We start from the raw sequence: 24,923 nt of genomic DNA, 5'->3' as shown, positions 1-24,923 counted from the left end.
AACTTGCTAATCGGAGGCATTTAAGCGACTGGGCTGCCCTAACGCTTGCCAGTTGCTGATGGAGACATCTCTCCCACCTTAAATTAGTGCAAATAGCTTTTCATTCCCTAAGTATCTTTATTATATATGTGAGGAACGGGGTGGTCAGAGCTCCCACGCACTGGACCTTGGGGAGGCGGGAAGGCCAGGAAGTCATTATAGCAGTATCATTCCTCCCTCATTATTAAAAGAAAAGTAACTAATTCATACACACCCAATCATAACTCCCAGGAAAGTGAATGTGCTTAGAGTACTTAGGCAATTCATTTGCGATCACCAGGGGCTTTACTGGCTTTTAACAGATTTTTTTTTAATATCTGAAAAATTTTATATCACAAGCATTAAGTTTAATTCTCCCTTCCCATTTCCAGGCCCTGTGATTTTGCACAATAAATCTACAGGGAGCCCAAGCTAGCATTTAGCTATTGAGTTAAGCTTTCACTAAACAAGTCCCATGTTAAACTCACATCTTGAATTACAGTATTTCTCCCATCTTCTCTCGGCAACCCCACGTCTCACTCTCAATCTTTTCTGCCCTCCCCTTGCTGCTCATGCCTCTTTTATGCTGAAATGGTTCCCTTTGAAGAGAGGAAGCCTGTGGGAAAAAATGGCATCTGGACCCATAACTACAGCTCACATTTCTATAGCTCTTCATGGTTCAGCAAGCCCTTGCTTGGCCCACAAAAAACTCTTATGAGGTAGGAAATGCAGGTGATTATTATCCCTATTTTGTGAGTGAGGGAACTGAGGTCAGGAAAAGTGATATGACATGTCTAAAATCCTTGAATTATAAATCTGAAAATAGAAGGGCACTCAAGTAGTCATCAAGCCTGACCCTCTCATTTTAGAAATGGGGGAAACAAAGACCAAGAAAACTGATTTACCCACATTCACACAGTGACAAAGATGGGATCTGAACCCAGGCCTTCTAAAATGACAGGACAGCACATGAATCACTTGTCTATGACATTTGAAGATGTAGGAAAGCTCTTGGTCCAAAAGGACCAACCCTTCTGATAATACACTCAATATTTTTGATCAATTAACTCATCTGAAAAGCATTTATTATATCAGGCACTGTGCATTGGAACAAAAAGGATGCAAAAGACAGTCCCTCAAGGAACATGCAATGTAATGGAGGTGGCACTGAGAAAATAAATAGATACAAGGTAAATGGGAAATAATTAAAAGAAAAGGCACTGGATATAAGAGAATGTGGGAAGAACTTCCAGGCAAATAACAGGAAAATAAGGGATTTTTATTGGGACTGAAAGAAAGGCAGGGAGGACAGTAGTCAGAGTGGAGGAGAAAGATCATTGCAGGTTTAGGATACAGAAAGCAAAGTGAAAATGCCCAAAGCAGAGATGGGGTACAACTAAGAGACGAGTGTTACTAGTACAAAGAGTATGCAAAAGGGTAAGAAGTCTGGAAAGGGAGGAGAGGACTAGGTAATGAAGGGCTTTGAATGCCAAACACAGTATTTTATATTTTCTCCTGAAGGCTATAGGAAGCCACTAGAGTTGGAGTGGAGGTGGGAGTTTTAGACTGTACTTTAGAATAATGACTTTAATAATTGAATGGAGGATGGATTAGAGTGTGGAAAGACTTGAGGCAGGCAGACCTACCAGAAGGCTATTGCAATAGTCCAAGAAAGAAGTAATGAGAGCCTGATCTAGAGTGGTTCCAGTACAAAGAGAGGAGGGAGCATTTGGGAATATTATTGCAAAGGTCAAAGTGACAGGCTTTGGCAACAGCTTGGATATAAGGGGTAAGAAATAGTAAGAAATCAAGGATGGCACCAAGGCTGTGAGCCTGAGGGACTGGGAGGATGGTGCTACCCTCCACAGTAATAGGGAAGGTTAAGAGCAGGGGGAGAAAGGTTAGGGGGAAAGATAATGGATATCATTTTATACATATGGAGTTTAAGATGTCACCTCGATATCTAGTTTGAAATGTCTGAAAGTCTGCTGCAAATGCAATATTAGAGGTCAACAGAGAGATTAGGCCAGAAAGGGTAGATATGAAAATAATAAGCATCAAGATGGCAATTAAATCCATAGGAGCTGATGAGATGACCTACTGAAGTAGTATAGAGAGAGCAGAGAAGAGGGTCTAGGATTGAAGTTATGATCTGGAGGAGAATCCAGCAAAGGAGAGATGATGGACTAGTCAGATAGGTAGGAAGAGAAGCAGGAAAGAGAGAGTGGTCCCAAAAACCTAGAGAGAAGAGAGTATTAAGGAGGAGGAGATGATCAATAGTGTCAAAGGCTGCAGAAAGATCAAGAAGAATGAGGATCAGGAGTGGGTAGGTGGCACAGTGGATAGAGCACTGTCCCTGGAGTTGGAAGTACCCGAGTTCAAATCCGGCCTCAGACACTTAATAATTACCTAGCTGTGTGGTCTTGGGCAAGCCACTTAACCCCAATGCCATGCAAAAACCAAAAAAAAAAAAAAAAAAAGGAATGAGGATTGAGAAAAAGCCACTGGCAATGAAGAGATCACTGGTAACTTTGAAAAGAACAATTTCTATGGAATGCTAAGGTCAGAAGTCAGATTGTAAGGGGGTTAGAAGAGAGGCAGAAGAGAGAAAGGGAAAGCCACTACTGGAGAAGATTTTTTGAGGAATCTAACTACGATGAGCAGAAGAAATGTGCGATAACAATTAACGAAAATGGAAGGAACAAGTGAGAGTTGTGTTCCCCCCTCCCCACCTCTGGAAAGACATATTTGCAGACAGTAGGAAATGAGCCAATAGAGAGGAAAGGATTGAAAATAAGTAAAAGAGTAGAGATGACAAAGAAGGTAATCTGTAGACAAGATAGAATGGGATAACCTGAATAAGCAATTAAAGGAGCATTAAAAGAATAACCTTCTCATAGTATACAGGAGGAGAGAGTGAGAGAAGGCACCTGAGTGATAGGGGAAAATGGAGAAAAAGGAGTTCATGGTGAACAGTTTCAACTGTTTCTGCAAAAAAAAAATATATCACCCAGTTAAGAAGCAGAAACAGGATTCAAACCAAGATGGAAGAGTCTTGCCTTTTTCACCTTAGCTCAAGCAGAGGTAGAATGGCCTAGAAAATCACCTGGGCTGATCTCCAGGCTTTCTGTCCAGGACCCTGCTGATTTCCCCAGCTGCTCTAAGACAACAATCCTAATGGGGGAAAAAAAGTCTCTTTTATAAGGTCACACTTTTCACTCCCAATTCAATTGATCTTCTTTAGGCAAACACCATGACCCAATGTAATTCTCTCTTTTCAATAAATTTCTTTATTCAATGCTATGCAACAAATTATAAGAACCAAGTCAGTTCCCCCTGCAATCCCCTTCCATTCAGTTCAACAATTATCTATAGAAGGCCTACTGTGTGTCCCCAACCTTATGCTGGATACCTTGAGGCTATGAGAGATGTGTTGGCACCCGTTCTTAAAGTTTGCAAAGCTCCAGTTCAATATAAAGATACATAAAAAGTAGGATATCACCAAGCACTAATATGTTTCATTGTGCTAAGAGTGGAAGATCTGATAAAGGAATATAACAGTGTGGGCTGGGGTCACCATGGGAAGTTTCATGGAAGAACAAGTGAGATTTAGAGCTGTGTCCAGGGCCTATGTTAGATGCTTAACCATTATTATATCATTTGAATCTCACAACCCTACCTGGGAGGTGTTTTTATTATCCCTATTTTGAGGAATATTCCCCAGTTGGGGAAACTGAGGTACACAGAGGTGGAGTGACTCACCCAGAATCACAAAATCAGTAAGTGAATGAAACAAGACTTGAACCTTTATCATAGTGATTCTGAACCTAATGCTCTATGGCACCATCTAACTTGCCACGGTTTGACTGGAAAAGAAGATATAATACAGCAGGAGAGAAAAGTAAAAGCAATAAGAAGAAGTCAGATTATAGAGAACCTTAAGATTGTGGGGTAAGTAAATGGTGATCAGTAGAACCCAATATTTTCAAATATGAATCATCCTCTATAACATGAAAAATTTTATGGATCATTCCCTTCACAACCAGTAACAGGGGATAGAGCTGTTGGGAGTCAGGAAGACTGATGTTCAAACTCTGCCTCACCTGGAAGTTCTTTTGCTGGTTAATTAACCATCCAAGGGTCTATGACCCAGAAGTTGAAAACATCAGACTTAGCAACTGGTTCAAAATCCCCCTGACTGTGAGCTAGGCAACAGTACCTAGTCTGTCTTCATTCCAGTGACCTTGGTGGGTGATCTACTAGTAACAGGAGCCCACATTTCTACTGCTCTTCAATCTTTACAAAGTACCTGCTTCCCAACCACACTGCGAAGCAGGTAGCATAGAGCAGATTACTCCCATTCTTCAGAAAAGAAGCTGAGGTCCAAGGAAAGGAATTTGTCTTGCCCTAGGTCACAGAGCTAATCATCATGGGGGTTCTTTTTGGCTTTCCTATTCTGCCTTTTTCTTTGAGAAAGCACCGTTGCTTCTGTTTTGTTTGTTGGCTTGTTAATGTGGAGAAAGTAGACAGCTACTCTTGCTAACATTTCTTCATGATGAGTCTTCTTGCCTAGTCAAGGGAGATGCCCCATGAAGAGCTGGCATTCTCTCATTTATGTTTACCTAGTGCTTTCAATATAGTTCCAATCTACTTCAGATGGCAGCCAGCTCTGAACCATGGCAACCAAGACACAATTCAAGGCTGGCTTACAGATGTTCAGGGCTGTGAGCCCAGATCAATAGAATGAAGGTATGGAATACTCCAACTTTGGGAAGAAGCAAGGGGCAGAATCTTGACGCAAGTCACACTAAAAAAGCAGCTTATTCCAGGAGCTGGACAGTATCAAATGGTCATTTGTAATGAACCCTCCTTCCTAGAACACGGATCATCTTGATGCATTATCTGTGCTGGGGCTACAGGATCACCATTAACCCTTGTCCTCTGTCCTGTCCAAGTGGGAATTATCTTCCCAAAGCATCCCTGCCACTGCATAATTCATAACTACTTAAGTCATCACAGTCTGAACGTCTACCACACCTGAAACCTGCCCCTGAAGTACTGGTTCTAATCCTCATAAGCCAGAGAACTGACAGCACGTGACCCATTTCAAGATTCAGTTCTTTCAAGAGTATCCTTTCCTTTTCCCTTAGCCCACCTGACCAGGATGTTCATCTGAAGTGGGCAAAGATGCTTGCCATGTCCTCCCAGTTCCAATTAGGAACAAGGGCCAAGTTATGTATTTGGGGCTTGGGTTGTTTTTTTTTTTTGGTTTGGGCTTTTTTTTCCATTTTAAGTCTTTTCATTGTCTTCACTTTTTCACAATAGCACTTTAAAAACATGATATTAAGGGGGAAAAGAACCTAGGTTTTTCAGGTTTTTGCTGTCTGTGCTCCAGGGGAAAATAGGCACTCAGCTTTGACTGAAATTGCTTCACTCTGTGTGCTTCTGGGCCCCAGTATCCTCACTCCACATACGAACAGAAAATAGAGTTTGTTTCTTTATTTCCATTCTGCCTCCCTCCCCTTCCTTCTCATTCTCTCTCTTTCCTCTCTCCCCCTTTTTCTACTCTTTCTTCCTGCCTTAGCATTGGTGGCTCACTTAACACTCCAGGACCCCATCAGGCACATTGGGAGAGCATGTGCCAAAGGGACCTCTGCTGAAGAAGCTCCTGGGGGAAAGAGGGTGGGAGGGGGTGCAGCAGGGAGAGGAGAGCAACAGATGCTCCCCACCCCCACTCTGGCAACCTCTGCTTGATGCCTCCTGAAAATGACCCCTGACAGAGACCACTCTCAGGAAAGGCAACCTGCTGCCCTTTAGTTCTCTGAGATGCTGATATTTTTCAGGTCATTCTTCAGTCTTGCCAGAAATGTAGCAGGCTTGAGAGTAGAGAAAACTACTCTGGTGCTAAAATATTAATCCTTAAGAAAGAAAAAAACTAAAATGTATTCTTTCCTCCTCCTCCTCCTCCTCCACTCTATCCCACCCCTAACTCCCATACCTATGAGTTTTCCTTGCCAACTCTGATTTTTGCCAAGCTTGTTTTCCCCACAAAGGTTAACCAGCAGGCAGGGAGAGGGAGAACTCCATCTGGATAAATTCAACCTCTCCAAGGGAAAAAGGAAGGAATATTAGATGCTTTCTTAGATGTCAATTCAGTTCAAGGCTGGAGCTGGGGAACTAGTCAGTCCAAGCAATTAATTCTTTCTCCCTGCTGTCAGCCCCCAAATCCAGGCAATCTCTGAAGACTGACATCTTTCCAAGGGCATCCTGGAGAAATGTCCACTGCCCAAGCTACCACTAAGGGAAGGGCCAGGCTCCATTTTACAAGCTGCACCCTGGAAATGGAGGAGGATCAACATCTTTAATTATCAGTCACTCAATTTTCTTCTCCCTTCATTCCCCAGTCACCATCACGGAAACCTGTCAAGCGTCCACCCCAAGGACTAGGGAAAAGCAACTACCTCCTGGAGATGGTCTTTAACTAAAGGCTCGAGCTCAATTATACCAGAGACCTCAGGGAGGCTCTGGAGCAGTGGCTGGAGGCAGGGGGCCAGCAATGATGTGGGGGAGGGAATGGCTAGGGTAGAGTCCAGAAATATCAGATATTTTAGGATCAGAACCAAAAAAGACTTAATAGATCATTAAATTTCAAATCTCCACATCCCCTCATTTTATAGATTAGATAACTGAAGTCCAGAAAAATTCTTTAAGTTTCCAAGATTAAACTGAATGGGAATTAAAAAGTCACATAAAGATCACAGGCCTTAAGAGCTCAAACAGAGAATCACAAGAATCTATCAGAGGAAAAGAAATTGAGGGTCAGAGAAGTAAAGTGTAAACTCCAAATCTGGTATTCATTCATTTCTCAGAAATTAAGGAATGAATGATTTATAGATTTCATTTTAAAAATCACAATTGAAAAAAAATTAAGTTTGTTATATGTCTAAATATTCAACATGTTCCTTCTCTAACCAACCTTCTCAAAAAAAGTCTCTAAATAGAAGAAATTGCAATTATACCTTGATACTGGTGAAAAGTGAAAAAGAATGGAAAAGGATATAGCCATCAATAAAAGACAGATCTTTCAAATAGGTCAGGTTCTTTTTGAGAAGGGAGCTACTATAAAAGCACCAAATTGCCTTTTTGTTCAGTCAGACATTCTGATTATTTTTATTTATGTATTTATTTATTCATTTCTCTTGAATTTTACAAATCTTTTCCCTAATCTCACTTCCCTCCCCCCATGCCCCACAGAAGGCAGTCTGTCAGTCTTTACATTGTTTCATAGTATACATTGATCTAAGTTAAATGTGATGAGAGAGAAATCATATCCTTAAAGGAGAAAACTAAAGTATAAGAGATAGCAAAATTATATAAGATGATGGGTTTTTTTTTTAATTAAAGATAATAGTCTGGTCTTTGTTCAAACTCCACAATTCTTTGTATATAGATGGTATTCTCTATCACAGATACCCCAGAATTATGCCAATTGTTGCACTGATGGAATGAGCGAGTCCAACAAGGTTGATCATCACCCCCATGTTGCTGTTAGGGTGTACAATATTCTTCTGGTTCTGCTCATCTCGCTCAGCATCAGGTCATACAAATCCTTCCAGGCTTCCCTGAATTCCCATCCTTCCTGGTTTCTAATAGAACAATAGTGTTCCATCACATACATATACCACAGTTTATTAAGCCATTCCTCAATTGATGGACATTCACTCAATTTCCAATTCTTTGTCACCAAAAACAGGGCTGCTATGAATATTTTTGTACAAGTGATGTTTTTACCCTTTTTCGTCATTTCTTCAGGTATAGACCCAGACCCAGTAGTGGTATTGCTGGATCAAAGGGTATACATGTTTTTGTTGCCCTTTGGATGTAATTCCAAATTGCTCTCCAGAAAAGTTGGATGAGTTCACAGCTTCACCAACAATGTATTAGTGTCCCAGATTTCCCACATCCCTTTCAACATTGATCATTGTCCTTTCTGGTCATATTGGCCAGTCTGAGAGGTGTGAGGTGGTACCTCAGAGATGAAAAACACTAAATTGCTAATGAGAAGATCTTAGTTCAAATCTCACTTCTGCAACTTAAAATTTGGGTGCTCTTCATTGAGTCTTTTAACTTCTCTGGTTTTCAGTTCCTCATGCAAAATAAAGAACTGGACTACACAATGTCTAAAGAGCATTCAAACTCTAATTTTAAGAAAACTGAAATCATTCAAACCAACCACAGAAGGATTATTCCAAGAGGCTTAGAACTAGAAAGAGATCTTTGAGATAAATCTATAGGTCCCTACCTTCTCTAAACTATTGGATGTTGTTGTTCAGTCGTTTCAGCTGTGTCTGGCTCTGTGACTCCATTTTTGGGGGGGGCAGTTCTTGGCAAAGACACTGGAGTGGTTATAGATGGGGAAACTGAGGCATATGGAGTCAAATTATTACCCAGGATCAGACAATAATGAGACTAAATTTGAATTCATGAACTTCAGTCTTCCTGATTCCTATTGCCCTTCTCTAGATTATAGGATTCTATGGTGCAACATGCCCTGGTAGATTCATTTATATCTACAATCAAAATCCTCTTATATTGCATAACAGGAGATCAATAGAATTATTCATTTCCAAAGGAGTAAAAACTGCCCCATCTCATGGAATTTGGTTGACTGGTTAGGTCAAGACAGAACTTCCCAGTAAGAAAACAAGCAGAGACATAAGGGCAACTGGGAACTGAAAACTACAGAAAGCAAAAGCTTCACCAACCTGCAATGAATATCAACTTTCCCTACACCAACTTAATTTCTAAGCATATTTGGATTTAGGCATTTAAGATGGAACTGAGGCAAATTTTATTCAATACCCAGGGAAAGCCCTTGGGTTTTAACATTTGAGGGAAGAAAAGTTTCTTTTTCATAAAGCATAATAAAATATTGCTTAAGATGAGATGATGCAGTAGAAAGCTCATATGGCGAGTCTGCTGTTCCATCTCTTGATATTGGGAGTCCAGGAAAATATGGTCTGTGACTGGAATAAATGCATTCACTTGAGCCAAAGTACAGCAGGAGGAGGTACTGGTTGAACCTAACTCCAAGCGTGATAGAAATGTCCAGAGAGTTCACAAGCCAGGAAGATTTATACAATAGCCGTGATATTTTTATTAATAAATGCTTGATACAATTGCAAGGACCACTGTTCAACATACTCTGCCTCAGGAATTGTGGACAAACATCAATGCTTGCTTGCACGCGCGCGCGCGCACACACACACACACACACACACACACACACACACAATTCAAGTGTTCTCCAGACCCACTGGTGTGGGCTAACTCATTACTCCAATGTAATCACAAGAACATTAAACATTACCAAAGTCTTCTCTCTTTTCCATGGCTGATTAAGCAGTTGGGAGCAGAGAGTTTACTGTGAAAAAGCAAACAATTATATGCTATCCGAGGTAAACATTACCTTAGTAATGGAAGCTGAGCTCCAGAACCTCATTGCCAGTAGGGATTACCATTATAATACTTAAAATAACATTTATAACACTTACTGAAATTACAAGAATGAAGTCTGCAGAGACCCTGCAATGAAATCAGCTCAATGTGTTTTTATAAGAATACTGAAATCGAGGTCCCTTGGAGGGAAGATATAGACATTAACCGTTTTTGCCGGGCCTACATTAGCTGGTAAAATTTGAATACTCTTTCTTAGGTGAGCTCTAATCCTCTTTGAATCCTCCCAACACATTTTATCTGTAAAAAATTGTAGTTAAAAATTTAGTTTGATGGAACGATATTTAAGTGCTCTTCCTCATCTAACTCCCAGAAAGTGCCCCAGAGGATCTCCCTGTAATTTGTTCAAACGAAATAATATTTTCGTTTCCCTGCTTCTCTTTGTTGTCTTGCGTGATGAAAAGTAACATTTCTTTTCTTTCAATCCTATTATACGAAGCTTGCAGAATGCCAGCCACTCAATCCAAATAGACTCTGGCAGGAGGCACCCAGCTTAAAAAACATGGGCTGCCAAACAGAGTTTTTGATCAGGATGTGACATGTCACTAGGAAACGGCTTGGTATGACATTTCCAGAATGGTAACGAATATTAGAAGCTAGTGGGCCTTCTCCCTTTCCTTTTTATTTCCTTTTACAGCAGACACACATTACTTCTACCATTTGGTTACTGACACACTCATTGCCTTGCAAGCCCCTATTACAGGAAGGGTTCAGGTTCAGGACCAGCCACGTGCTCACCTTCCCACATTAGCCACCCAACCACATTTCAAATTAAGGATAATGAAACTCTCAGGACAGTGAGCACCTAAAAGAGAGACAATTTTCTAACTACTAGATCCAGTTGAATGCAAAGGGCTCTTCCTCTGGTCTATGAGGACAAAGTGAGCCTTCCCTCTCCACTATCAACAAAGCCCTGGGACCCTCATTAGTGACTTTCTCCTATCTAGATACTCTTTGCAGGACAGTCTTCTAGATCAGTTCAGGCAACCCACATGGAGCCAAACTCCCTAAGCTTGAGTCTCACCAGGAGCTGACTAGGGAGAGCTGTACCACTTTCCCTTGCTAACAAATCCTAACATAATGTCCAGAAACATTACTATCACTGACCAAAAAGTATGGCATGTTCATACTTGATATTTTGCAGCTAAGTTGTCTGCTCTAGTCTGTTGAAGGTCTTTAGAACAACTTGAGTTTCCAGTAAGTATGAGAAGATTTATAGTCAGAGGATAAATTAAACTATAGAGATAGGGTACAACACATATAATACCTCTGCACAACAATGTCTAAGGCTCAATTTTACTTAAGAGGTTTAAAGACCACTAAGTCTAAATTGGTTCTATGTGTATAGTCAGTCTCTAAAGTTTTAACAGCATCAATACCAACCACTCCAAACTCTTCCTCACACAAAATAATGGCTCTCATTTCAGTCAGACAGGGTACCATATTTCAAGAAGCAGTTTGGGTAAGTCACTTAATCCAGATTGTCTCACATCCAGGGCCACCTCCAATCATCCTAATTCATATCTGGCCACTGGACCCAGATGGCTCTGGAGGAGAAAGTGAAGCTGGTGACTTAGCACAGCACCCCCTCACTCAAATCTAATTCATGTGCTAGTCATGGCATCACCTCCCCTAATATCATGGTTTTTATTCTAGAATGAAGAACAAACATCATCATTTCTTAGAAGAAAACATGTTATTTCCTGAGTTTCTCCCTGCCAGAAGGATAGAAGTAAAAATTCTTTCTGTTCCCTCACCTTCATATCAATTTAGTCACACACACACACACACACACACACACACACACACGTATGTATGTGTCTGAAAAATATAGGTTATTAAAGTTTGTGAAATTTTTTTGTAAAACATTATAAGAGACAAACAATACCTAACAAAAAATGTATGTATGTATTTACGTATGTGTGCCACATTCTAGGCTAAGCAAAGGAGATATCAATAAGAGAAAATAAGATAGTCTCTTCTAAGACAATCTAAAGAGAGTAGTAGAAAGGTAGAGGAGAGGCGGGGATAGGTTTTGGGAATGACTAAGAAGTAAAACAAAGGCCTGGTTACAAGAGATAAGACAAAAACTCACCTATGTAAACACACACACAAATGTATATGTGAATGTATGGATATACATTATATATATATATATATGTATATATATACATATATATATATATATAGTATTTGAATAAGTTGATGTTGATATTTCAAAAAAGTACATACTAAATTTAACCCATATATTCTATCTGAAATTAAAATTTTTAAGAATTCAACACATAGCATGTGGATCCAAACGACATAAATTTTTTCATTGTAACACATCACTGACTCTTAGAGGCACAATTTTTTTTTTACCAGACTACACTTAGGTAAATGAGCATGACCTCATTCCATGCTGGGGGGCATGGGGATGGAAGGAGAATCATTTATCTAGGTTTCAAAACATATCTATAAAGTTTTTGTAATGAAGTAACATTTTCCAATGGGAACACCTAGGTGGTGCAGCAAATAAGAGCTCTGGGTCTAGAATCAGGAAGATCCGAGTTCAGATCTATCCTCAAATGCTTTCTAGCTGTCTAATCCTGGGTAGGTCACTTAACCCCTATTTGCCTTAGCTCCTCCTTCTGTAAAATGAACTAGAGAATAAAATGGTAAACCACTTCAGTATCTTTGTCATGAAAAACCCAAATGGGGTCATGAAGTCAGACAAGACTGAAAACAACTGAACGACATTATGAAAAAATCCACCAACAGTGCTACAGTCATGTCTTGTTATTAACTGCAATATGGATTTTTTTTAAAAAGATAGAAACTCAAAAGTGGTAAACAACCAACCTAAGTGGATTTTAAAGTGTCATTGAAAAACTGAAAACATTACTAAAGTGCTAAGATGATGTTCTGAATAGGAATTCAAAACTGAGTCTCCAACACCGAATATCTAAGTCAAGATTATATGATAATTACCTGGATGATCATTAACCTGGAAAAAGAAAAAGGTATGTGTGTATGAATAATCAGTAATGGTCTTAAAAATTCAGATGTTGATAATGAACATTTAGAATGTGTGCTTCCTAAAGCTATGTGCCAGAGAGACAATCTAATGAAAGATTTGCAGTTGTGGGAAGATAGATTCAAATCCCATCAACATCTACCTTCTAGTTATGTGACTATGGGCAGGTCCCTTCTCTACTCTGAATCTCAGGGAACTCCTAAGATGTTTTCACATGAGTTGTAAGAATGTTCATTGACAGTCTTGGCATAATAATGTAATTTACTTGCTATAATAGTTTTAACATATTAATTTTTATTACAAATAAATCTATAGGTTACTAATATGTATCAAAATACCATATTTATGACACATCATTGCCAGGACTCAATGAAGGCCTTCAGTTTAATGTTCATCTGTCATATTCCCCCTGTAATAATCATATGCAATCATTGCTCATTATCTGCATGTTCCTATTGATTACATTTTCTCACCCCTCCTAGACTATAAGCTATGTGAGGGTAAAAATCATCAAATCTATATAGAGTAATATGGTACTTCCTAACAAAGTACTGCACTCTGAATGCAATCAATATCATACTTAGGGTTGACAATGACTTGCAATTGGCCCATGACCAAGAGTCAGCCCCACAGAAAACATCAAAGACTGTTTCCTCTACTTTATGTTTGGGATGGAAGGAAACATCGACCCCTTTAAATGATATCCCTAAATGATAAACACTGGAAATGTATACTCCTGCTATCCCAGTTTCCATCAGGTATTGACCTTTACCTAGCAATTATGCCTTGTCTTCTGAGTCTAAAAATAGCCTGGTAGGAAAGAGGAGAATAATAACGAAAGATTAAGCATATAACTTCCCTATCTCACCGATACTGCCTTTAAGGATATTGTCTTGTCCTGGTAAATGAAATCCTTATTAAGGGAAGGGGAATCCATGAGTGGTCACAATGGGTCAGCACCACTGTACATTAGTCCAAGATTCCATTTCTAATAAGGTTACTGGGCAACAGAATGTGGGAGAGTGAATGCCCATCATAATGTTATTCTCAAAAGATTAGGCCTTCAACCCTCTTTTTCTTCAACAGTCTGGTATGGATCTATTCATGAATTTATCTGTGTCCTTTTAAGAACTGCTTCTGATTTCAGCCTCAGCCACTTTTAAATATTGAGTTCCAAATGTTTATTACCTATTATCCAAAACTTTTATTTGTTCCTAAACCACATTTTTCAAGCCTCAAGTGAATAGGATCTTTCAGGTTCCTCTAAGATTCTGAAATTCATTGAATTATATGGGTGTTCTCTCTACGAATCCCCTTTCTGATTCAAGAATATCTGATTCCATTATTTCCAGGCTGAAGAATCCTAATTCTTTTAGCTCATCTTCAGACAGCAGCAACAAAAAACATCCTACCGTCCAGCATTCACACAGAGGCACATTCACAGACAGCTTTCCCTGGGTCATTTGTGTTCCACTTCTCTGGCACCTAAGATCCAAGGTGTCCTTCCTAAAATACTGTGATTGGATCTATACTTACAGAATCTCTGGAATAGATGATACACCATAACTTTCAAATGAGATGTCTGCAAACCTTAAAATGATATCTAACATGTGAGCTGGCATATTATTACTAAAAAGTAACCAAGTATAGTAGAGTAGAAGCAGACTTTGGAGTCATTAAGAGCTGAGTACAAATTTCCACTTATTTATGTATGTCTCTGGGAAACTATTCAACCTTTCAGGTGTCAAAATGCATTGGGTAGAGGCAGATATCTAGCTAGGATTTCTCTGCCCCAATGAAGTACAAGTACCGGTGGGAAAAAAATTCATCGTTGTTGTTGTTAACTTTTCTCATTTTCTTTAAAAGGAGTTCCCATAGAAACAGGTCAGAGCCAAGTCACTATTCTGATATTATTCTTTTGTACTTAATATTATATGAACTACTACATTGGTTGATAAAAGGACTTCTTTTCATAATTAAATAAAAGCGTTGGGATTTAAGCTCATCTTCTATAAGCTTGCTGCAAGCATCTTCAGGACAGTTCCAGTGGTGGGTAGGATATGCAGGTTCCCACATGATTTGGATCCCCATTGCTTAGTCTCTGTATTTTGCTAGCTCCTCATTTCACATAGTTTGGAAATTAAGAATATTCAATATGGTGACATTTATTTAAAAAAATTTTAAATTGTATGAATCTTTATTATGTCTGGGCAATTGTAGGCGATGGTTTATCTGAGATTTTATTATTATCATCTCATCCTTCTCCTCTTACTCAATGCATTTGTAGATAAAGACATTCCTAGGAAGCTGCTCTACTACTATTATCCTTTCATATTCAATTTTCTATGGGGAAAAAAACCTGGTTTTACTAAATGAATAAATAGATTGGTGTTGCTGTTTCTCCAAGGAAGAATGGCATTTTTTCCCCTTTCCTTTTCAAATTCCCTTTCCAATGACATGCAGAACTTTCCTGGTTCTTTTTGGCTAAAGAAAAGCATCAGGTCATTGTCAGAAACTAGCCCTCTGTGAATCTTCTTCCCTTCCCAAGGCTGTAAAACCTCTACAGAATTCATCTTCAACACTCGACCCAGCATCACTCAAAAGGCACCTTACCTTAGCAAAGCTCACCAGTGCCACCAAACCTAAACCTGGGCATAGCTCCTGATGCAGCCAGCCGTCTCTCTTCCCCCAATTACACAGTTGACCCACATGGCAAACAGTACACACCCTCTCTTACTCTTAGATGGGGAACAACCAGTTATTTCTGAGAGTACTTTGTGGGGGAAGGGAGGAGTTGGATTTTTTTCTGACTCTATTCATGAACAAGATGCAGCCGTACTTTGTCACAAAGAGTATGTTTTGAAATCTGAATCGGCAAATTTGTTAACTGACTGTTGAGTCTAATGTTATGCTCCTATTCTGCCTCTTGTTAGCAACACAAATTACTAGCAATTAGCCGGCTGACTGTTCAAAGGCAGTTCAATTTCCTGTATAAAGAGAACTATATAATGCTTAATGTATCTATCAAATGTAATAGCCCAAACAAAATTAATGATATGAATACAATGAGTGCTTATATGGGATAATTACAAGGTGTCTGTCACAGGAACCATACCATGTAGGCAGAGACACAATTCAGGCAAATAGTCACCAAAGTTGTTGAGTGGTTGGTCTGATCTATCGGGGGGGGAGAAGTGGTAATTGCAGAGTGCGCAGCTGCTGATCTGGCCCAGCGAGGGTTTTGGTTTAGGCAGAATCGGTGACAAACTACAAAAGTTGAGGCAGAGCAGGCCTCTTCCTGGATATGGTGCCGATGCCGGGGCGGCAACAGCACAATACAAATGACACTTCGATTTAATTACCGCCTTTTTACTACTGTAACTAAACATTTTCATATGCTCAGTATCCCCGGAATTGCAAGACCATTCCCAGTGTATTACTTGCATATCTATAATTAAATAATTAAGAATTGTTCAAGCCCTACCAAACACAACAAAAGGCAATGATTATTTCAAACCCACTTTAGTAAAAAGTCAAGCCCCTATCAGCTCTATTTTTTGCTAATAGTTATGCAAGACTGCACAGCGAGCATTCCCTCTTGCATGCCAGCACACCAATAAATTAAGATATTCCTGGCCGCATCTGCACAAGGGAAATTAGAGCATTACCTGTTCTTCGCCAGCGTGCCAGCTTCCGAGCTGCATGCACAGCCCATGCTGAGCGACCAGCTGTCTGGGAATGTGCCACTCCGATCAGTGCACAGGAGCCAAGGGATCTCTTAGGAGATCTGCTCTAATATCACAACTGCTTCACTGCAGGACTGTTCCCTTCATAGCACAATATTCAAACACTCACTATTTTCAGCCCCAAACCAGGGGAGCTGACAGCCCTGGGACCTTCTGGCCAGCTCCCCTGAGGCAGGGCTCACGTGGCAGTGAATTCGTGGGCTGCATTTGGGGAGGGGGCAGACGGCAGAGACACGCAAGATTCTGTTTTCCCTTTCCTCTCTCTTTCTTGCCTGCTTCAAAATCTTTAATGGTGTGGCTGAGCTCAAACATTCTGTTCGGTGAAATCACAAAACTGGCTGCCCTGGAAAAGGAGACAACTTAATGCTGGGGTATAACATTGACATGAATGAATGCTTCTCCTGGCCATAAATAATTGATCCAAATAAGTGCTGGGAGATTTTTTTTTTAAGGCTTGAAGCCAAAATCTTCCCCAAATTGTGTTATGTGACACAGAGCCCATCAACTCCAGGCAATCAGAGGGGAGTTAAGACAATATCCTTTCCAGGAAATGGAGGGAGGGGGGGAAGAGTTGAGGTTCTTTTGATATACGAGAGTGAGAGTGTGTGTGTGTGTGTGTGTGTGTGTGTGTGTGTGTGTGTGTGTGGTCAATATCCAGTTTCAGATACATGTTCCTTTAAGCCAGAATCATTTCAGAGCTCAAGAGACCATAACTATTATAGCATATCCAGGGAAACGTTACTGTACTTTAAACAAAAAATGAAGAGAACTACAAGAGGTCAACCTCCCAGTCAGAGCACAGAAAGGGTTTTAGTTAAACTAGTCCAGGCTTACCAGGGACAGTGGGAAAGTCCACCAGTCCCCTGTGATGCTGCCACAAGATCACAGGATGTGGGCATCTGACGCATCAGCATGAACATTCCTTAGACCCTAAGCAATGCCTAGGGATATCACCTAATCCCAAGGGAAAAGACATTTTACAGAAACCCAAAGCTCTGTGACCTCAGACAATTCCCATCTTCTCCCTGAGTCTCAGTTTCCTCATCCACACAATGATCTGGTTGGGCTAAATGAGCTCTAAACTTCTTCCATAGTATTAAAATTCTAGGACTTTGCAAATAGCAAAGTATGATGCAAATATGAACTGTGATGATGATACTGTTCTTTCATAGGATTTTCTGTATTATGATCCTATCTATTGCCTTAGCCTATTTTCCCACCCCATCCCATAGTATTTTGACCACGCCATCTGAACCCACTCCCTAAAATACTCAATAAAAGGCTCTGCACAAAGTGAATGTTTGATTAGGATACGGTTGATTGCTAAATCTCATTCAGAAAAACCTAACTGGCATATCCAAACCAAGCCAATCTATCAATAGCAAAAATAGAATGATACAATTTTTCCTTTTATGGAGAGTTCCTTATTCCATGAAAGACAGGCTAACAGTTACAGAACAACAAAGCAAGATCACAAGGGTCAGGGTCAGGGACAAGAACTAGATAGATTTGGATAATCTTAGAGACCACTGAAAAGGTTGGCATGGCCAGGATTACAGCCAAAATGTAGCAAAAGTGGGACACAAAACTACAAGAAAAACTTTTAAATAATCAGAAAAAAATTTTTTTAAATAATAATCAGAACCAACTATCTACAATTATAGAGCAGGAAAACAAGGAATTTAAAAGAAATGAAGGGGAACTTTCAAAGAACATAAAATATACCACTTACCAAACAGGACACAGAGGTCTGAAAAAGTTCTAATCTCAGATAATGAAATCTGACCTGCAGGAAAAGAAACTACTAAGAGGTGAGGGGGAGGAGGGATGTAACTTAGATTTAGAGTTCCTATTAAGTAATTAAAGTTCAATTAAGACAATTTATTCCCCAAAAAGAAGAAATAAAAGACTGTCAGATTACTTATATGTGACAAATAAAGTAATGCAATCTAAACCAGGGAAGGATAAAACAAAGAAAGAATACTATAGACTAATATCACTAATGTTGATTCAAATTTTTTGAATAACATCTTGGCCAGAAGAATAGTGTAAGAGTAATAGAACCACACTACAGCACAGAATTCATCAGATACATCTTAGATCCCCCTTCCTCCAACAATCCAATCCAATCCAAACACTTATTAAGGCTCCACTATGTAATGAGTCCAAGGCACACAAAGACAATTTGAATGGCAGTCTTTACCCTCAAGGAACTTGAGGGGCAGTGAAATGCAATATTTATCTTATTATCAGAAGTTCTGATGAAGTATCTCTTATTGTGTCATTGATGAATTCATTTCACTCCAGTGCCTGATTCCTTTTCATGTCTACCCATACTACCATACTAGATAAATCCAACTGAGCAATTTAAAAAATAGCAGTAGTCCTAATTCACTGGGTGTTGTGAGGGTCAATATAAAAGCATGTTAATTCTACATTTCCTTCACCTTCGTCTGCAATGTCTATGAATCATTCTCTGAATGTCTCATAATGACTAATGAATGATTTTTCTAAAGACCTCACCTGACTCTTTTGTTTTAAACGTGAGGGTAAGTGTGCTAGTAAACATTTAACAACCAGGCTTCCAACCCCCAAAAAGTGTGTCTGACATACTCATAAGTTTAACCTGCATCAATATTAAATTTTAGACATCAACAGAACAACAAATCAAGCCTTGATTTGCAGCATTTGCCAATTTCCAAGGTAGAAATGCTCACAATGAAATTTTAACGAGCATTTTATGACCCAGTTGAAACTGGCTCCAGCACACCCATGACTTAAAAGAATATAATATAGTTATCTGTGTAATGGAAAGTGTTATTAGGCTTGTAATTAAGAAAAGGCTGGGTTCAGAGCCTGTTTCCAACATTTCTTAGTTGTATGCTATGGGCAAGCTCCTTAAACTGTCTGAGTCTTTTACTAACTGATTTGTAAAATGTGGTTAGTTAATAATGATACCTGTGGTTTTCCCTCATGGGTATCATGAGGAACAAATGAGATAAATTATTGGATCATAGCTCTAGAATTACAAAGGACCTCAGTGTCCCATCTAGTCCAACTACCTTATTTTACATATGAGGAAACTGAGGCTCAGATAGTTAAATGTCTCTTCAAAGTCACAGAGCTAACAAGCAGCAAAGGTGGGATTGGAATCCAGGTCTTTAACCTCAGAATCACTGATGTTTCTATCTAGCAATTCTTAAGAGCTTTATAAATAATAATAATAATTATTATTATTATTATTATTATTGAACTGGAGTTCAGTTAAAACAGTGAGACAGGCAGTCAATCTCTTGCTATGATTCTTTTTATGTTTGGTAAACTACAGACTACTGCACACATGGATAAAAATGAACATTGTAAATGAATAAAAAATACTTCGATCCTTTTCTAGGCTCACAAAAAGAATTTTTGGGATGCTTATCAATACTATTATCATTATTGTTGTTATTAAATTAAGGGCTCTCTTTAATCAAAATTCAATATTTTCCCCAGTATTTAACAATATTCTGTTCACAGTAGGTATTTATTATTTTTTCTCCTTTCAATGAATTTACTGAAATGTTGGAATCAGAAAGCTGACCTCACTGCCCTGCAAACACAACTATGCTTCTTTGGTTCCCTGTTTCTTTGCTCAAATTCTTCTCATCCAAAATGAGTTTTCCTTTCTTCTCCCTTTAACTCACACAACCATCTCCATGAAGTGTCCTTAGCCACTACAGATCTCAATTCAAGTATCACCATCTTCCTCCAAGGGAGGATTCAGTAACTCACCACCATGAACTCTATTGTTTTATCTACATTAGCCTTCTCTCTCCATTTCAGCTGTAGACTCTTTAAAAAAGCAGGGACACAACCTCTTCTCCTTCTTGATTCCACTCAAGCCTAAGTATGACTCACTTTCCCATAAGTTCACAATATTGCTTCAGAATTCAGAATAAGGCTGATATTCAAGTACCCAGTGTGTGTGACCCTGGGCCAGGGATTTCCCATGGGTTTCAGTCTGTCTTTAAATGATGATCATTGAAGATTCTACCTAACTCTAGACACTGTCACTTAAGGGTTCAATAAAAATTTTTGTGATTAAGTGACTGAACTCATAGATCAACATTGGGACTTTGAACACTGGGGAGATATTTCCCTTGGCCTTCTAGCTGGTGAAGAGACCTGACAGATAATCCAAGAGTAAGGTAGGGGATCTAAGTTGAAAGCAAAAGCAATGGAAGAAAAAGTGGCCTTCAGGATAATATAGATTTTCCCTGGGAGGGATCTTCAAGACAAAGATACTTAGAGTGGCAATATGATGATCACAATAATAAATAGCTGACATTCCATAGCATGTCAAGTTCTGCAAACAACTTCAAATATCTTATGGTTCCTACTGGACCAATATCAAACCCTTCTTTAGTGGTATCAACCTCAATAGAAACAGGGGTCACTAATCTGTACATAAGCATCCCTTTGAGGTCCAGATACATTTAGTTTTAAAATTCAATGCTGTATGAATTGTACTGTATTTTTATTAATTTTCTTAAATATTTTCCAATTATATTATAATCTAGTTTGGGCTGCATACAGCCTGTATATCCTAAACTCTAAGCTCTAAGCTAGTGCAGAAGATTGAGGATGACCCCAGAACAACCAACAAGGCCCTCTCCTGGTAGAAACTGAGGTGACAACAGAATTATGGTAGTTCCAGGGCATATACCTAAACACTAGCAAAGGTGCTCCAACTTTCCAGCATCTGTGCTGAACACCATCCTGGCCTTTATTCTCTGGAACTGCTATTCCACTCAAGATTTCTTATTTTTAGCAGCTCACATGTGCTGGTAAAGTCCTATATTAAAGGGAGGAAAATACCTAATTATGCACCATTACCCTGTCTTTGTGACATCCCATCTGATTGGAAGCAGACAAAGAAATAAAACAAAAGGGGGTGGGGGTGAGGGAGAAAAGGTAGAAGCTGTTACATAGCTTTACACTTCTTTATTAAATATTAGTTTATGATTATTCTTTTTTTTTACCTTTTTGCTTTACTCTATGCTAAGAAAACTAACTCGAGACCTGATCAGAGTATCACTTTTCAAATATACCTAAATCCCTGTAAAGGTTTAGTGTCTGGCTGTGTGCATTTTGCTCAGTATTAACATGTTCAATGGAGTACTTTGATTTTTTTTTTTTTATCTAGACGCCAGAAGCTGGTGAATATATGCTTCATAGCTTCAGATAAACCTTTTGTTCTTTTGGGGCTGATCAGCTGGTATAGCAGCGAGAGGGAGAAGGGGAAGGAAATTCACAGGGGCTCAGCGGTTTCAAAAAGTCAAATTACCTCTGAGCCATGGCAGTGCTGATAATTTAAATGAAAAAATATATATACAGGCTGCACCACACAACATCTCTACTGTTAGGACTTTTAATGAAGCCCCAGTTGTGATGACACTGAAGCAGAGAAACGCTACGGTGGGATAATTACTTGGCTCCCTCACAGCTGAGTTTCACAGATGCATTATTAACGGCACATTCCATGCCATAACGAGCAACGAATGTAGGTGGGATTCTCAAACCTCGGCTTCCGCCATTAGCGGGTTGGCGCAAACACAAATGAGTGTTTTCACAAAAGCATGCAAAGGTTGTGAAATTCCAATGAATCCTTGCACTGGGAAGTAGAATGGGCTGGGTTGGGGTGGGTAGAAAAGGGAAAGGAGGAGGAAGGGGATTTAAAAAAAAAATGGTCCAGGCAGCCATGACCGGATATGTCACCTCTCACGGCACAATATGCTCTGAGTAAGGCAACCTGGGAAATTATAGAGTCAGAGCACATTGATTTTTCTGTAGCAGATACAGGCACCAGTCCTGATGAAGAATTAAGGAGGAAATGCAATAACCTAATTCTCCTCCAATCTATCCTACCGTTCCTGGGGTTCTTTGCTTACCTGGCCAGAGCCAAAGTGCACCTGGCACCTATGGTGGGGAGATCACCTTGCCGGGAATGATGGGCAATGCTGCCACACACACCCCCTCAGCAGCCTCTCTCCTTTCTCCCTCTTCAGTCCCAGCTACACCTGAGGCCCTATTTTTAGGACTCAGTCATCTCCCTATATCTGCGTGGCTACCCTAAATAAAAGAGTTACCTGTGGGCATTCTCTTTTAATGCAGAGCGCCAAAGTGGCCCTCCCAAATCACCCCAGTGAAGCCAGATGCTTTTGTATTATCCTACATGGTCTCCAAATAAGATCATCTATACATAAGGAGTACTGCAATTCTTAAAATATTACCTAAATGTCAACAATTATGACTATTATCATGTGATGCCAGTGTGATCAAGCTTCCCTATTGTACCTATATTGCAATTTGCTTCAATGTGAGGTCAGCCAAAGGGTGGCTGCTGGACCTGGCTCTGCCTTCTGGTCCTCCTGTATGGATTGTGCTTTCCCTGAAAGCTTCCATCTCAAGGTGACCCTGCTTTGCAAGTTACCCCCAGTGTTCCTGCCTGTACACAGAACCAGCGGCCTCCCAGTAATTAACACCCGGGCTTAATGAAGTCCAGCTGCTGCAATGGCAAACTGAAGGGATGCCAACCTTTGCAAACGGCAGAACTTGGGCACTGCCTGGGTTCCAGCAACGTGTGAACCTCCTTGGGACCTCGTTCCCCATCCACCAATCTGGACCACCACCCAGCCCCAACCAATCAAAACCACCTGGGTATGAAAACTCCAGCAGGCAGGTAATTTTTAAAGAACCAGGTCACCTGAATGTGAAAGTATTCCAATTATTTAAAAAAAAAATAAATAAAACTAACCAGACAACCCTCAATCCAGCAAGTAACAATACATGAACATATCATCAGTCCTATAGGTGCAGTTCTCTGAGAAAATGGGAGGCCAGAGTCTTCTACAGGGTCTTCTCTGATCTAGCCTAAAGGGCTCAGAGTTTATTAAGGCAACCCTATTTGGTTGGTAGGTAATTATTGCTTTTATTAATAATATCACTCACACTTGTTGATAGGACACAATGTGTTGGTAAACACCTATGAAAAGGTGACGGGGGGGGGGGGGGGGGGGGGGGGGGGGGGGTCATCAAACTAAAACTTCTCCTTTTCATGACAGAGAGAAAAAGAAAGAAAAAGAAAACAATAGGTATTTGTTGAAGTAAGATACTACAGCTGAGGTTTGTCTATGGGTCTCTCTCCAGAATTTCTGCACCACTCTCACCAGCAGCCTTCCCATGCAGGAAATGTAGAACAAGATTCAGGAGATATGGCTCAGCTCCTCTTTTTTCCCCCACAATTAAAACCCACAAGTACATATTATCTATTTGCTATAGGGTAATTATTATTTATGCCCACTATATATAGGATACTGTGCACAAGAATTTGCTCCTGGTAAATGGGAATGGACAGACAATCTTTGAGAAATCTTGCTGCCGGTTACAAAGAGTTCATTATACAGCTCAGACCAGGAACTGAACCTTCTCTAGAGCTCCCACCAGAGACCTCACGAAATTCTGGGATGGATGATCAGTAGGAAAAGTGCATCCTATATTTACTGACAATAGCTTGGCCCTGGAGGACAGAACTTGAAAACATAATCACTAAGAAGCATAAAGCAGACTTGAAAAAAAGACCATTTGCTGATTTATGTCTCTCAATTCTTGGGTCTCATAGACACTGACACAGTCCTTTGTTGGCAGGAGGATAGTTTGGGGAGGAGAAGGAACAGGACAAGAAATACAACTGGAAAGGATCTGAGTCAACTTTTTTTTTTTAACAGATGAGGAAAGAAGACCCAAGGAGGTTTAGTGATTTCTCCCAAGATTACACATTTGGTTAACAGAGAAGATTTGAAACCATGCCCTCTGATTCGAGGGCCAGTGCTTTCTTCACCTTACTAAGCTTCCCCACTCTCGCCAGGACCAAAAATGGCCAATGGCATCAGTCATTTAGAAATCTGCTTCAATTTTTTATTCTTTGTTTTTAAAATTCTGGGCTTCTCCCACCCCCCTCCAATTCTTTCTCCCTCTACTTCTTCCATGAGTTTGGTGGAATCTGAAAAAAGGCACAATCCCTTCATTTACGTCAGTATCCGAAATGCTTCTTGATCTCAAAGAAGAAACTGTTCTTGGGAGCCACTGTCCCTGCCAGAGAGGAGGGTAATCCCTCATATACACACTTAGTATAGATATCTGCATGTGAGTGGAGAGCCTGGGAGTCAAGCTCTGACTGTAAGAACACTGTGACAAATGTGATTGTGCTGGGGCCATTAGGACTATCATCATCATCATTATCATTATTATCATTGTATCGTTGTTGTTATGACTATTAGGAATATTCCTTAGATTTATTCAGGTGTTCAAAATTTATTTGATGAGGTTTTTTTTGGGGGGGGGGGCGGGAAGCAGGATGCAACTCTCCATCTTAAATAGCCTTACTGAGAAAAGGATGGTCCCTCATGACGAGTTTCTGGCTCTAGATAAGACACATAATGAAAACAAAAAGAAGCCCATAAGTTGCAACTTCTCATGAAAATATTAGAGGAAGAAAGAGATCTTGTCTTTAAGAGTGTCTAAGCTGTCATACTATCCATTCCTTTAGTCCTGCATCTTCTACCAAGAAAGGCATCATAACA

The 24,923-nt window shown here is 39.8% G+C and overlaps 1 protein-coding gene across 4 annotated transcripts in view; it reads right to left on the bottom strand.

Annotated features, from left to right (window-relative positions):
• The window catches only part of ZNF423 (zinc finger protein 423), a 403,178-nt gene that overhangs the window by 86,546 nt on the left and 291,709 nt on the right, over nt 1-24,923 (bottom strand). The gene's annotated exons all lie outside the window — the stretch shown is intronic.

Source organism: Macrotis lagotis, chromosome 1 (genome assembly GCF_037893015.1).
Source record: "Macrotis lagotis isolate mMagLag1 chromosome 1, bilby.v1.9.chrom.fasta, whole genome shotgun sequence".
NCBI classification, from domain to species: Eukaryota; Metazoa; Chordata; class Mammalia; order Peramelemorphia; family Peramelidae; genus Macrotis; species Macrotis lagotis.
Note: the sequence above shows the minus strand (reverse complement) of the source record. Positions and strands in the feature narration are given on the sequence as shown.